At 45.3% G+C, this 15,379-nt stretch overlaps 1 protein-coding gene across 3 annotated transcripts in view; it reads right to left on the bottom strand.

Annotated features, from left to right (window-relative positions):
* CFAP61 (cilia and flagella associated protein 61) overlaps positions 1–15,379 on the bottom strand; it is a 248,003-nt gene that overhangs the window by 24,169 nt on the left and 208,455 nt on the right. The window lies entirely within an intron of this gene.

Below are 15,379 nucleotides of genomic sequence, written 5' to 3'. Positions count from 1 at the left end.
TGAGTCGAAAACTTATGTCTACAGAAAAGAAAAAACTGCACACAAATGTTTACAGCAGCTTTACTCTTAATTGCCAGAACGTGGAAGCAACGAAGATGTCCTTTAACAGATGAATGGTCCATCCAGACCATGGAATATCATCAACAAAAAGGAATGAGCTATCAAGATATGAAAGATATAGAGGAACCTACAAGAACATTGCTAAAGTGAAAGAACCCAACCCCAAAGGTTTAAATGCCGTGTGAGTCCAAGTATATGACACATCTGGAAAAGGCAAAACTATCGAGGCAGTAAACTTGTGGGTGGTCTGGAAAGTACACTGGCTCAAACCAGAATCCTCTCCTAGCTGAGGCTTCAACAGTAAGAAGTTGGGTGGCATACAGTCAACTGGTTTGAGGGGCTGGGCCTTTGGAGGAGGGGCCTCAGTCTGAGACCGTGATCACAGCAGTTACAGGGGCATAATCACATCATTAACTGCCATCTGATACAATTGAAAACAAAATCATTATCATGATCCTTTTAACAATCTCAAGCTTAAAACCACTCATGGTCTAATTCAATAAGTAAGATACTTAAGTACAGAAAGTCACAAGCAAGAACAGGTTTTGTGTCATATTAGCAAATCTGATTTTCATTAATGCAAGATGAATGTCTTCTATGAAACACTTTCATATCATATTAATGACATGATAGCAAGCAGCGTTCACCGGTTGCTAGGCAACATGAGGGCCCTCTAATGATGTCCTCAGTACTGAAGATGGAGCGAAAGAAGATGCCAGAGTTCTGAGACTCTTCCCGACTTCTTGGCAACGATTTCTGCTGGAAAACCACTATGGGGCTGAGAGGGGAGGGAACGAATGATGTCATTTTCTATGTCACCATGTCATATACACCTCTTCACCCTTTCCTCCTTTTCATGGCCTCACTAGTGAGAGAGCAAGAACTGAGAAGCAGGTTCAAAAGGGGCCACTCCGGGTGCTTTTCCTCTCCTAGGTCGGCAACAGACTCCTGGGAGACCAGGACAGGCAACAGAGTGGATGCCTTGAGGGGTGTCTGTCAAGCCATATTTTGTTGGACTCTTCTCTGCTCCTTGCATTACTACCTCTTTGCATGGCACGGGGTGGAGGGTGGGGGTTAGGTCCCCAGCAGTCATGCTGCAACTTCATGGTTCCACGAAGCCAATACAGCATCTGATCCAAGTCTTCTAGTTACAAACTGATATGCAACAACCAGCCCCAAACTTAGTGGCACAGAGTGAAATCCGTTGTAATATGCTCACAATGACTCGCTTCTGTTACATGACTGCAGGGGCTTCAGATGGGAAGACAAACGCCTCGGGGCCACTCTGATGTTCAGGGCTAGAATCATCTGAAGTCTTCTCTACCCACATATCTGGCCACCTGTGCTAGGATGACTTGAAAGCTGGGACTCTTGCTCGAGTGTCTACTTGGTCTTTCCAAACAACTTGGGCTTCTTTGCAGCATGGCAGCCTCAGGGTGCCTGGACTTCTTGGCTGACAGGTCTGGACTCTAAGAGCAAATGTTCCAGCAAAGAAGCTGGAACTACATGCGTGGGCTTCTATAACTCAGCCTCAGAAGTCACATGGCCCCACTTCTGCCACACTCCATTGGTCAAAGCCATCGCAAGCCGGCCCAGATTCAAGGGAAGGGGCACAGACCCCATTTCTCTATGGGAACAGTGCCAAGTGGTTTGAAACTGCTGCCCTAGGCCATGCCAGCCACTCTCCAGGAAATCTGGAACTGGGACTGAGATGCGCCCAGTTATTCTCTGTGGGTTTTGGGGATTGTGACATGGAGGCATGGGGGCTGTGGAGCAACTGAAGAAACAGACCCGCAGAGAGAAAGCAGCGGCCAGGACTCGGCTTCTTCTTGCCTCTTGTAGTCCCTGTCCTGAGGCCCAGCCATTTGTATGCCCTGTGTTCCTTTGAAATACAACCATGGGGAGAGGGTGGGGAAAAAAAAAAAAAAGAAATACAACCATGAATTCTCAACATGAATTCTCCTTTGTAGCTTAAATCTAGCTTTGGTTAGCGTCTGCTACTTGCAACCAAAGAGTCCTAAGTAGCTCACAGACCGTCAGCTGATTTTTCTAATGATTACTGATGTAAATGTCATAGCTTATATGCATGATACCAATTCTTATTAATTTCAAATATACCTATCAATTCCTTGTTATGGAAAATGAGGGTTTATCTTTTTAATAGTTTTTTTAAAAAATTGATGTCTTTCTATTTGTTTTCATTTATTTATTTTTGACTGTGCCATGCAGCATGTAGGATCTTAGTTCCCTTTAACAGGAAATGAACCCAGGCCCCCTGCAATGGGAGTGCAGAGTCTTAACCACTGGACCACGAGGGAAATCCAGAGGTTTACCTTTTTAAAACAAACCCCTACTGCTCCCTATCCCAAACTTTCCAAACAGTATGACAATTTTTGATAAAATTAGTATCTTTGATTATATTATTTTAACAGTGCAAATACTAACCACATTTCTTTCTTATATAACTTTTTTTGCTTTCCTTAGAAATAATAATTGCTCTTTTTTTCCTCTTCGTTTTCAATGTATCTAGCACAGTTCAGTTCAGTTCAGTCGCTCAGTCGTGTCCGACTCTTCGCGACCCCATGAATCGCAGCACGCCAAGGCCTCCCTGTCCATCACCAACTCCTGGAGTTCACTCAGACTCACGTCCATCGAGTCAGTGATGCCATCCAGCCATCTCATCCTCTGTCCTCCCCTTCTCGTCCTGCCCCCAATCCCTCCCAGCATCAGAGTTTTTTCCAATGAGTCAACTCTTCGCATGAGGTGGCCAAAGTACTGGAGTTTCAGCTTTAGCATCATGCCTTCCAAAGAAATCCCAGGGCTGATCTCCTTCACAATGGACTGGTTGGATCTCCTTGCTGTCCAAGGGACTCTCAAGAGTCTTCTCCAACACTACAATTCAAAAGCATCAATTCTTCGGCGCTCAGCCTTCTTCACAGTCCAACTCTCACATCCATACATGACCACAGGAAAAACCATAGCCTTGACTAGACGGACCTTTGTTGGCAAAGTAATGTCTCTGCTTTTGAATATGCTATCTAGGTTGGTCATAACTTTCCTTCCAAGGAGTAAGCATCTTTTAATTTCATGGCTGCAGTCACCATCTGCAGTGATTTTGGAGCCCCCGAAAATAGTCTGACACTGTTTCCACTGTTTCCCCATCTATTTCCCATGAAGTGATGGGACCGGATGCCATGATCTTCGTTTTCTGAATGTTGAGCTTTAAGCCAACTTTTTCACTCTCCACTTTCACTTTCATCAAGAGGCTTTTTAGTTCAAGTCTTTCCTTTTAATGCTCCAGGAGGTCTGTAAAATCTCCTTCAATATTATTTTCAACATAAACATGTGAAATAATCAAAATAATAATTTTCCTAGGATTCCTCCCTCTTAACGCCCCTGTGCTCCTGTCTGGTCTGACTTGGTTGTCCCCTGGGCTCATGGGGTCTTCTCCACACTTCTAAGACTGTTCTCCAGTCTTAGAATCTCTCAGCTTACAACTGTGGTTGTTTCCCATTTTTTTTTTAATGGTTATGTTCTTTTTACATTTCTTTTTAAAAATTTTTATTGAACTATAGTTGATTACAATGTTAGTTTCAGCAAAGTGATTCAGTTATATATATATATCCACATACATACATACCTATATGGGCTTCCCTGGTGGCTCAGTCGGTAAAGAATCTGCCTGTAATGTGGGAGACCTGGGTTTGATCCCTGGGTCAGAAAGATCCCCTGGAGAAGGAAATCGCAACCTAGTCCAGTATTCTTGCCTGGGAAATTCCATGAACAGAGATTGTCAGGCTATAGTCCATGGGGTTACAAGAGTCGGACATGACTGAACAACTAAACCATCACCACACACACACACACACACACACTTTTTTAGATTCTTTTCCATTATAGGTTATTACAAGATACTAAGTATAGTTCCCTGTGCTAAAAGGAAGGTTCTTGGGTTACTTCTTAAAAATAACTCATATTGAGAACAAAATAGTGGTTACCAGTGGGGAGAGGGAAGGAGGGAGAGGTAATATAGGAGCAGGGAAGTAAGAGGTACAAACTATTAGGTATAAAATAAGCTACAAGGATCTACTGTACGGCACGGGGAATATAGTCAATATTTTATAATAACTATAAATGGAGTATACATTAAAAAATTAAATCTTTATAATACTTTCCTGGTGGTTCAGCTTCCTTGGTGGCTCAGACAGTAAAAAAATCTGCCTGCAATGTGGGAGACATGGGTTTGATCCCTGGGTTGGGACGATCCCCTGGATGAGATCTGAAAATATATGTAACTCCAATACCATTTTCATACTTAAAAATTAATAATTCCTTCACACCATCAAATATCCAGTGTTCAAATTTCCAATAATGTCATAAAGGGCCTTAAGTTTTTTACAGCCCATTTGAATCAGGATTCACATAAGCTGATATGCTTATAAAAATCTATCTTAATCAACAGCCTTCCAATTGCAGTTTATTAGTGGGAGGAGTCAGGCTGTTTTTCTGTAGAGTCTCCCAGGGTCTGGGATGTGTGGACGAAAGCTCTGTGGTTTTAGGGAACGTGCTCCTCTCTCTCCTCTATTTCCCATAAACTGGTGGTAGACCTAAGATCCTGGGCATTTTCAGATCCAGTTTTTATTTCAAGGTGGTGTGTTTTCCTGCCAAGAAGCACAGAGTGTGTGGCTGTGTCTTCTTCTGTGTCAGCAGCCACACCCCCGAGCCCTTTCAATCAGGAGAGTTTCCAAAACGGTGACATTCTAACCGTGCTGTGTCTCCCTCCCGTGTGGGCTGGAACGGTCCTTGGTACCTCCGTCCTTGGCACCTCCTTGGAGGATGGTCATAGAATTACTGCCAGAAATTGCCTCCTTTCAGAAAGTGAGGATGTTACCCATTGTCTGTTTGGTTCTGCGGTTGCTGTTGAGAACCTGGTGCTATTCTGACCCTGGTTCTTTTCTCAGCGACATGCTTTACCCTCCGGACATTTGTAGAAGCTTCTCATTGTCCCTGATGTCTGGAATTTCATCACAGACTCTTGGGCTGTTTGTCACTTATTGTGCATCTTTCTGGAGAAGGCAATGGCACCCCACTCCAGTACTCTTGCCTGGAAAATCCCATGGACAGAGGAGCCTGGTGGGCTGCAGTCTATGGGGTCGCTAAGAGTCGGACACGACTGAGTGACTTCACTCTCACTTTTCACTTTGCTGCATTGGAGAAGGAAATGGCAACCCACTCCAGTATTCTTGCCTGGAGAATCCCAGGATGGGGAGCCTCGTGGGCTGACGTCTATGGGGTCACACAGAGTCGGACACGACTGAAGTGACTTAGCAGCAGCAGCAACAGTCCATCTTTCAATCTGGAGATTGATATCTTCCAGTTCTGGGCTTTTTTTTTTTTTTAATCTTCGGCCTGTAAGAGGAGTCTCCCAACCCTGCTCCACTGCATTTTCTTTGCTCTCTCTGGAATCCCTCTTAGACAAAAGGTCTTGTTCTCTTTTTCATGATGCTTTGTCAACTTCATCATCTGATCTCTCTGCTCTGACTATTGCCATGCTGGAAACAGGGCAGCAAAGGGGACCAGGGGCCAGGACCAGCAGAGGGGATCAGCATCGGGATCTTCACCTCACCCCTTCTCTCTTCACACTTTTCCTCTCCTGGGTCTGGTGTCCTCATGTCTGAGTTCTTTCAGAGAACAAGGCTCCGTCTCTTACAAGGAGGGGAGAAGCAGTTGGGGGGCTGCTTGGCTGTTGCCAGAATGAGAGAGATCAGGTTGGGGGGTTCCGGTGAGTGACATTACAGTCTCTTCTGGCGTTTTAGTTTTGTCACTTGCAGAAAGAAGTTCCCGACTAATAGTTATGACCAGGAAGAATATTAACAACAACAAAAATTCCAATCTTTACCCAGAACAACCTGAAATGATTTGTTTTTAAAGAAAACCTGGAAATTAGAAATGATTCCCTGCCCTTGGGTATCCTCCTACTTGGTATGCTGTGGGCTGACCTGGGGCCGTAAAGCCCGGGGGTTAGCACTTTGGTCCAGTGCATAATTGGAGAAATCAGGGTAGGATTATATAAGTTCATATATGTAATCCTTACCAGGTCCCCTGCCTGCGACCTGCATCCAGGAAGATCCACTGCAGGTCAGTCCAGAGGGCAACAACTGACCTGATGGACACCCTTCGGGGTTCCCTGGAGAGGCTTCGATTCGGGGACCCGACAAACCGAGCAGATCCTTTGGTCGCAAGTTGGTGTTAACATCTTGAAGGCGGTGTAGCTTTGTTCAATTATCACGTGAAGAAAGCCTGCGGCTTGCAAGTGCCGCTTGTCAGCTGGGGCTGTTGGTGGCCAGAAGCTGATCGTTAAGCCTGCCGTGGAGCAGCGAGGCCACCTCCCAGCAGCCTTGCGGCCTCCAGCGTGGGGTATATTTTCCTATTTCACTTGGATTTGCTCCTAATGATTGAACTATAGATTATTAATGCTGCGAGCCTCTGGGAGCCCAGCGTGACCGTGCTGGGCTCTATTCTGCCCTCGGAGCCTTCGGCACGTATCCTGGCCTGGCAGACGGTGCTCCGGCAGCTGTCAGAGCTGCTGGGGCCAAGACAGGACCGTGGGATGCAAACAGCGGCTCCTATTAGCAGCTGCGGGCACATCGCTGGTGGCATTTGGTACTCTCTTCTCCCCAAATGACCAGATAGAGGGAATAGTAAGTCACAAAGCCCAGCTCGGAGTTTGCTGGGTGGCTGACAAAAAGAGTCTTTGGAGAGGAGAAGCTTGGGGCTATGCATCTGTCACTCTGCAAGGGGGCCTGGGCAGGTGCCAGTTTTGGGGATGTGCAGGGCCTGCGGCAAAGTGGCCCCAAGGTTGCCACCTGCCCCGCCTGGATCAGAAGGTCAGCAAAGCCGGGGGTTGTGGAATTGGTTCTTCCAGGACAGGCTCTGAGCAAGTGTTCCCTGTAGGTCGTCTCATTTAGTCTTCCCCTAGAAGCTGGGATAAGCCCCTTTTATGGGTAAGAGAAATGAAGCTTACAGGAAGCTTGCCTAAGACAAGCTGCCAGGTGAGGTCCAAGGGACCCCCCCTGGGGGTGTGTTCTGAGATGTGCTTGCTCCTTTCCACACCTTATCACCACCGAGGAAGAACCAAGTTCCCAGTGAGGAATAATGTCAGAAGCTGGGGTCAAACCCAGGACTAACTGACATGGAGGTCATTCCCATGGTGGCTGCATACAGAGGGGCCTGGGGAGTACCACATGCCTTTGGCCGCATGGCCAGCAGCTGTTGGAAGCAGCAGGCAGCCTAGTGCATTGTGGGACACAGAGCATCACCAAAATGGGATGTAAATCTGTCCTAGCTCAGACTGACTGGGTGACTTAAATAGTAAGCATCTATTTCTCAAAGTTCTGGAGGCTGCAAGTCCAAGGTCAGGGTGCCAGGATGGTGGGTTTCTGGTGAGGGCTCTCTTCCTGGGGCTGTCTTCTCACTGTGACCTTAGACTGAGGAGAGAAACAGCGATTCCCCCCTAATCCTATGGGATTAGGGTCCCACCTTTGTGACCTCATTTTATCTTAATTACCTCCTAAAGACTCTATCTCCAGATAGAGACACACTGGGGATTAGTGATTCAACATACAGAATTCTGAGGTCATGGTGGGGTTATCCATAGAGAGAGTAAACCAATAGAGGAATTAAACAGGGCAATGGGATAGAAAATACTCAGAGACGTTTTGGCATAGGGAGAATATGTAATATGAGGGGATGCTATGCCATGTATTAGGTTTGAGATGCTACTTTGAAATATAATATGTAATAAATGTGTTCTCAAACTTGAAAAAAAATTCTGTGTTTTAAAGATGTTGTTGTCCAACTGACTTCTCACTTGCATTGTTTCTGATGAGGAATATGTTGTCACCTTTATCTTCATTCCTCTGAAAATAATCTGTTTTCTCTTGTTCCTTCTTCATTTATTCTTTATCACTGGTCAAATTGAGCAATTTGATTATGATATGCCTTGGTGTGATTTTTTTGAAAAAACTGTAGTTTTACAACATTTTATGTTACAGATACAATACAGTGATTCACAATTTTTAAAGGTTATACTCCATTTGTAAAATATTGGCTATATCCCTCATGTTGTACAGTTGATCCTTGCAGTGTATTTTATACCTAATAGTTTGTTCCTCTTCCTTCCCCCACCCTCTAGCTTGTCCCTCTTCCTTTCCTCTCCCCAGTGGTAACCACTAGTTTGTTCTCTGTATCTGTGCGTCAGCTTCTTTTTGCTACATTCACTCGTTGGTTTTATTGTTTAGATTCCACATATAAATGATATCAAACAGTATTTTTCTTTCTCTGTCTGACTTATTTCACTTAGCATAATGCCCTCAAAGTCCATCCACCTTGTTATAAACGGCAATATGTAATAAACTTGTTTTTATGGCTGAGTAGTATTCCGCTGTATATATCTATATATCACATCTTCTTTATCCATTCACCTCTTGATGGAGTCTCAGTCTGCTTCCATACCTTTGCAATTGTAAATGATATTGCTATGAACATTGGGGTGCCTATATTTTTTGAATTAGTGTTTTTGTTTCTTTCAGATGTACACCCAGGAATGGAACTGCTGGGTCATATGGTAGTTCTATTTTTAATTTTTTGAGAAACCTCAATACTAATTTCCTCTTCATGTTTTTCATGCTTGACATTCATTCAGCTTTTTGGACTTGTGGGTTTATTTTTATATAAACTTCGGGAAAAAAATTGGTCATTATTTCTTTAGTCCATTTGAAGCTACCCTGTAGCTCACCAAGTCTCTGTTCATTGTTGTAAATTCTTTGTTTCTCTTTGTGCTTCATTTTGGGTGGTTTCAACTGCTGCTGCTGCTAAGTCGCTTCAGTCGTGTCCGACTCTGTGTGACCCCATAGACGGCAGCCCACCAGGCTCCCCCGTCCCTGGGATTCTCCAGGCGAGAACACTGGAGTGGGTTGCCATTTCCTTCTCCAATGCATGAAAGTGAAAAGTGAAAGTGAAGTCGCTCAGTCGTTTCCGACTCTAGCGACCCCATGGACTGCAGCCTACCAGGCTCCTCCATCCATGGGAGTTTCCAGGCAAAAGTACTGGAGTGGGGTGCCATTTCCTTCTCCAATGCATGAAAGTGAAAAGTGAAAGGGAAGTAGCTCAGTTGTGTCCGACTCTTTGCGACCCCATAGACTGCAGCCTACCAGGCTCCTCCATCCATGGGATTTTCCAGGCAAGAGTACTGGAGTGGGGTGCCATCGCCTTCTCCGGTTTCAACTGGCATGTCTTCAAATTCACTAATCTTTTCTTCAGCAAGGTCTAATCTTTGATTAATCCCATCCAATGTATTTTTTCATCTCAGACACTGTAGTTTTCATCTCTTACAGTTTTATCTGGGTCTTTCATACATTAATACTTTCTATATGTCTACTCAACTTTTCATTGTGTGGAATACAGTTATAATAACACTTTCAATATGTCAATCTGCTAAGTCTATAACTGTGTCTGATTGACTGATTTTACTTCACTGTATGGGTTGAATTTTCTTACTTTTTTGGATGCCTGCTCATTCTTCTCACCACTTTGGGGAGACCAGTGTGTCTACTCTGCCCACTGATGAATCTTGAGGTTTTCTAGGTTGCCTGGTAGAAATACACACTGTTCCCAGCCCTGTGTGAGCTCCAGGAACTGTAGCTTCTAGTCCTCACAGCGATTCTTTCCCAGCCTTGGGTGGTTTCCTCCCTTACATGCACTGATCAGTACTTGACTGAATTTTCAAGGGGAACTTTTGGATAATTTCCAAGCCCCTCTCTCTGGGTGATGGGATTAGGAATGGACTTTGTATTCTACTTGGCTTTAGAAATATTTTTCTAAATTTTCTATAACAATCATGTATTGCTTTCATAATGGAAAATACTAAAGAGTGAAAAAAAAAGTACACAATAATCTTCAAAAGGAAACATACAAAGATCCAGGACTAGTAGGGAGAGAGGACACGGTTGCATGATGCTACTCCCTGCTGCCCAGGTGGCTTCAGAGCATCTTTTTGTTATTTGGCTATAAAAAATGTAAGCAGGAAGGCATTTTTTTTTCACAATTCAGTGGACTGAAAACAGGATTTCTGAAATGTATTTCTGTTGACAATTCCAATAACAACAGAACAATCCAGTTTTTTCTTGGAGCTTCGTAAAGAGGTATTTATATTAAAGTAATGTGGTAGCCTTGGAGATAACCATTGGCTCATCAGCTATTATTTTAGACTCATCAATAATACCTTTGACCCATATGCTGCCAGGTGAAAAGGAGGCAGACAATCTATAAAGGGCTTTAGCTCCTGCAGCAAAAGCTTAAAAACATCCTCAGGGGACAGAAGTCAGTTCTGAACATACCAGTCAGATCTGCTGAGCCCCTGGGGTCTGACAAGGGCTGGAATGTTAGTAACTGGTGAGGAAGTATAGGCTGGTTGGGATGGGGCCAGCTGAATGGTATATGAGCATAAGTGGACAGGAAACCCACAGTGTGACCATGGGCCTCCAAGAGTTTGTCTGCCTCCCCTTCTCCCATGCTGTTCTTGTTCCCCATCTGTCCATCCTGGCGTGTGATCTGAGGAGAATTTCCTTTCCAGGTGACCCCACAAAAGCAGGTACAGAGAGAAGTCACATCCTCCTCCCCTGGGGCCTTCACTGCACATCCATCTCTGATCTACCATATCTAAACGTTGGGGAACTCAGAACCAATCAGGACTGGGTTAGGGGAGTTGAACTTTCTGTGACAGTGGCTGCCATCCATTCTGTACTGGCTGATATGGCGGCCACTAGCCACACGTGGCTGTTGGGTATGCAACATGTGGTTAGTGTGAGTAAGGAACCGAGCTTTTATTATTTTTTCTTTAAATCCTAATTAAAACTTAAAAGTCGCACCTGGCAACTGGCTGTCAGGTTGGACAGTGCAGATCTAAGGTGTCGACTCTTTGCAATGCCTGAAGCAATTTTTAAAACTATTCATGATACTAGACTCTAGTGGGAGGGAGGTTCTAGAGGGAGAGGACATATGTATACCTGTGACTGATTCATGTTGACGTATGGCAGATACCAGCACAATATTGTAAAGTGGTTATCCTCCAATAAAAATTTTTTTAAAACTATATGATATGAGATTCTAGACATACCCTATAACTCAAACAGCTCATCCATTCTGTGCTATCCAGTATGGTAGCCACTAGCCACATGTGGCTGTGGAGTATGTGAGATGTGGCAAAAAACAAACCTCAATGCAGACCTTTCTGATAAATGCTGAGATAATATGCCAAGCTATAATTTCATGATGAATGAGGCAAATTATTGGAACACACTGGAGAAGCGATGTAAAAGAAAAGCCCTGCAGTGGAAGCAGTGCTCCAGGATCATTACCTGAACATTCTGCCCTGACCATGTGAAAATCTGCATTTGTTTTTCCTGTACATTATCATCTTGGGATGAGTGTCTGAAGGGACACTCACTGGCTATGAATTCAAGATGGCTCAAAACAACCTTGTCCTTCATCCCAGGGGAGGTTAATTCCACACAAATGTTACTGAAGGAAAGAGGGAGGTGACATATACTAAAAAAAAAAAAAAAAAATTGGTCTGTTTTTTTTGACTATTCTGGGTCATCACTGCTACATGGGCTTTTCTCTAGTTGCAGGGAGCTGTGTCTACTCTAGTTTTGGTACATGGGCTTCTCATTGCGGTGGTTTCCCCTGATGGGGAGAGCAGGGGCTGTAGGGCATGTGGGCTTCAGTACTTTTGGCTTCTGGGCTCGAAAGCACAGGCTCGATAGTTGTGGCACACGGCCTTAGCGGCTCCACAGCATGTGGGATCTTCCTGAATCCACGCATCTCCTGCATTGGCAGGTGGATTCTTTACCACTGAGCCATCAGGCAAGCCCAACCCTGGTCTTAGCAGAGCAGTATTACAAATAAAAATGGACATAGTTTGTGTTAGATGGAATTTTGCTCCCACTCAGAGACCTGAGGTTGACTGCCTCAGTAATTAGGGATGTTCCAAAATATGGGTTCAGCCTCAAAGGCAACGTGGTTGCATGAGAAACACCAGTGGGCAAGGAGATGTTCTTAGAGCAAGGAGGCCAAGGGATGACCAGTGAGGAGCCCAGGTAAAGCGTGCAAATACAGACAAGGGCAGGAAAATAGAGCTAAATGATGGGGAAGGGAAATGAAGAGAGTGGATTTTTATTTTAGCAAATCATTTAACCAGCTTTCTTTATCAGGCTATGGAATGGGATTGGCACTATCGAAATCAAAGATTGGCAGGAACACTGACCTAAAGGTCTCCAGAAAGGCAAGTATGTGGCCAACACAGAAATTTGCATCTTGGGAAAACTATTACCCAATAGATAAATTCTTTTTTTATTTTTAAACATTTATTTTTTTTGTTTGGCTGAGATGGGTCTTCGCTGTGGCATGTGAGATCTTTGAACTTTGTTGCAGCATGTGGGGTCTAGTTCCCTGACGATTGAACCCGGGCCCCCTGCATTGGGAGGATGGAGTCTTAGCCACTGGACCACCAGGGAAGTCCACTCAAACAAATTTTAGGTATGCAAAAAATACTTGATGAGGTGGAGTGAGCAGTCATGGTTCACTCAAATTTTGATAGGTCTAGAAAAACGGGCGCCTGGAATTTAGTGAAAGTCGCTCAGTCGTGTCCAACTCTTTGTGATCCCACGGACTATACAGTCCATGGAATTCTCCAGGCCAGAATACTAGAGTGAGTAGCCTTTCCCTTCTCCAGGGAATCCTCCCAACCCAGGGATCAAACCCACGTCTCCTGCATTGCAGGCAATTCTTTACCAGCTGAGCCACAGTGTGTGATTTTCTACTGGACACAGCACAAGGTCACCGACCACAGACGAACCAAAAGACACTTAAGTTATGATTAAATTATTCCAGTTGAGTCTAATAGGTGAATGAATCGGGAGGCAACATGGGCTGGCAGCCTCCTGCTTGGCTGCTCTGAAGAGATGGCACACCGCAGCTTTCCTAAGGGAGTCACTCCTTGGGTTTTGCAGATCAAAAATGTAATGGCAGCCTTTTAAAGGGTCTGCTCCTGTCCCATTTATAATATTGTGCCCAGCAGCACTTACTCATTAAAAATAGGCCATCCGAGCACTTGGGAAGTGCAGAGGGGGACGCGGCACTCACAGGAGGAAAGGGCCGGGCGAGGGCAGCCTTTGAGAGCTGAGCATGTGAAGATGTGAAAAGAGGTGATTTAATCAAGGTTCATGAGTATCTGATGGGCTCACACAAAGAGGCCGGGGCAAGACCTATTCACGCCGTGAGGATAAAGGATGCTACAGACTGTTAATTAAGGCTAAGGGGAAGGGATTCAGGAGGCAAGAGCTTTTCTTCACAGGGCCAACCGCTAAGAGGAGTAAATGAAGATGAGGACAGTTGAAAATGTGGGGAAGGCACAGGATGGGACAGGCCTTACTGGAGCCCCGTGATGGGGACTTTGCAGGGGCCCGCCTCAGCCTCCCTCTCCTCTTCACCCACGGTTCCCATCTCTGCTTCCCTGGTACCCCGAGGAAGCTGCCTCTGCCCTAGTATCTGAGGGCAAAGCAGCACCAGCAGGTGGAGGGAAGGGGCTGCTGTCAAAGTGGGTAGGGGCTGGGGGTATGGAGGTCACGACAGGTGTGTGTAGGTGTGCGTGGGCCACTGCAGGACACAGGCGCTCCTAGGGGAAGATCAGGGAAAAGTTCATTTTCTAGCATATTTGTTACGTGATTTTCAATGCTGGATGGTTCAGAAAGGAACAAATGATTACTTGGACTCCTTTCTTTTCTCAAAGTGATAAATCAGTCAACCCATCAATTTATTTCTGTCTCTTCCACACACATCAGCAAACATACTCCAGCAGACACACTCACACAGACACACGCAATCACAGGTGCACACACGTGGTCACCAGGGGGGAATTTGTTCTCTTCATCACTGGCAGTTTGCACGGGCGCGCCAAGGGGAAGACAAAAGATAAACCAGAGGTAGATTCCAAGCCAGCCTGGCTCCAGACCCTCAGCTGCACTGCAGTCCTGTGACAGCTGTCGGCTTGGGTATCACCGCTGACTGCTCGGCCACCACCACGTGCCTCAAATGGCTCCAAGCGAGCCTGTGCTTGGGCAGCCAGACCCCTGGCTGGCGAGGCCTTGGCTGCTATGGCGTCTGCTTGCGTGGCTGCCACCATTCCCGCTGTGGCCACCAGCACTGCCTCTGTCCTGGCCCGTGATGGCGTGAGACTAGCCTGAGGGAAGTGGAGAGAAAGAATCCAGAGGGTTTTGCTGAACTCAGAGAGGAACTTGACATTGAGGTCATGTCTGCCTTGCTGGAGACAGAGTGGCTAGTTAATGGTCAGCCCTTGCAGCCTGAAGGAAGGTGCCCCCAGATGCAGCAGATGGAATCATGCCCAGATTTGAACAAGAGAGGTTGCTGGTGCTGCCCAGGTCAGGGAAACAATTGGTAATCATATCTCGGCCAAAATCAGCTAAACCATTCACCCTGCCTGCCGGGAAAGAGCTTTGCCAGCGGGTCTGACAGCAGACAGGGCAAGCAGACAGGGCCAAGAATCAGCACAGGACCTGGCAGCATTTCGTGGCACTTGAAAAGAACGTGGCCACAGCTGTTCGTGCACGCTAACATGCGTCCGGGAGGGATGGGTGGGGTCTGGGGGCATCCTGGGTACCACACTAGGACCTGATCAGCAGTCCCTTCTGCAGTTAACCACTATTCCCCCTGAAACTTTCTTACAGATGTCAATTGGCATGTCGCAATAGCCAGTGCTGTCCCATCTTCCATCCCAAGTATTCATGCCTAGCAAACCAAATTAACTGTTTAAATTATTTCTACCATCAGTTAACAGCTGTGCCCCAACCAGTGGTCTCAAACTCACAAAGTCTGTCTCTTTCAACATACCTTCTTCTCAGGGAAAAAAACCTGACAATGGCTTTTGAATTTGGTCAAATTTTCTTTTCAGAGAAGACTCTTAATGCATAGCTCCCACAAAAATCTTCTTTGACAAAGAACTGATACCCCACCAGCTCAAATATTTTGGGTAAAACTGACAGCAATAATAAATCCCTACCTAGATGATAAGGAACAAATGAATTCACTTTCTAAATACTTGAAGTGTTTTATTTTCAGTAAATAATGGAGTCAAGTCTACAGAGATTTAAGGAGAGAAAGTCTATGATTAAGAAGTTTGATACTTAAAGTATAATTTATAATGGGAAACATATAGGAAGACATCCTCATACATAAAATGTTT

Source organism: Bos mutus, chromosome 13 (genome assembly GCF_027580195.1).
Source record: "Bos mutus isolate GX-2022 chromosome 13, NWIPB_WYAK_1.1, whole genome shotgun sequence".
In the NCBI taxonomy this organism is placed as follows: domain Eukaryota; kingdom Metazoa; phylum Chordata; class Mammalia; order Artiodactyla; family Bovidae; genus Bos; species Bos mutus.
Note: the sequence above shows the minus strand (reverse complement) of the source record. Positions and strands in the feature narration are given on the sequence as shown.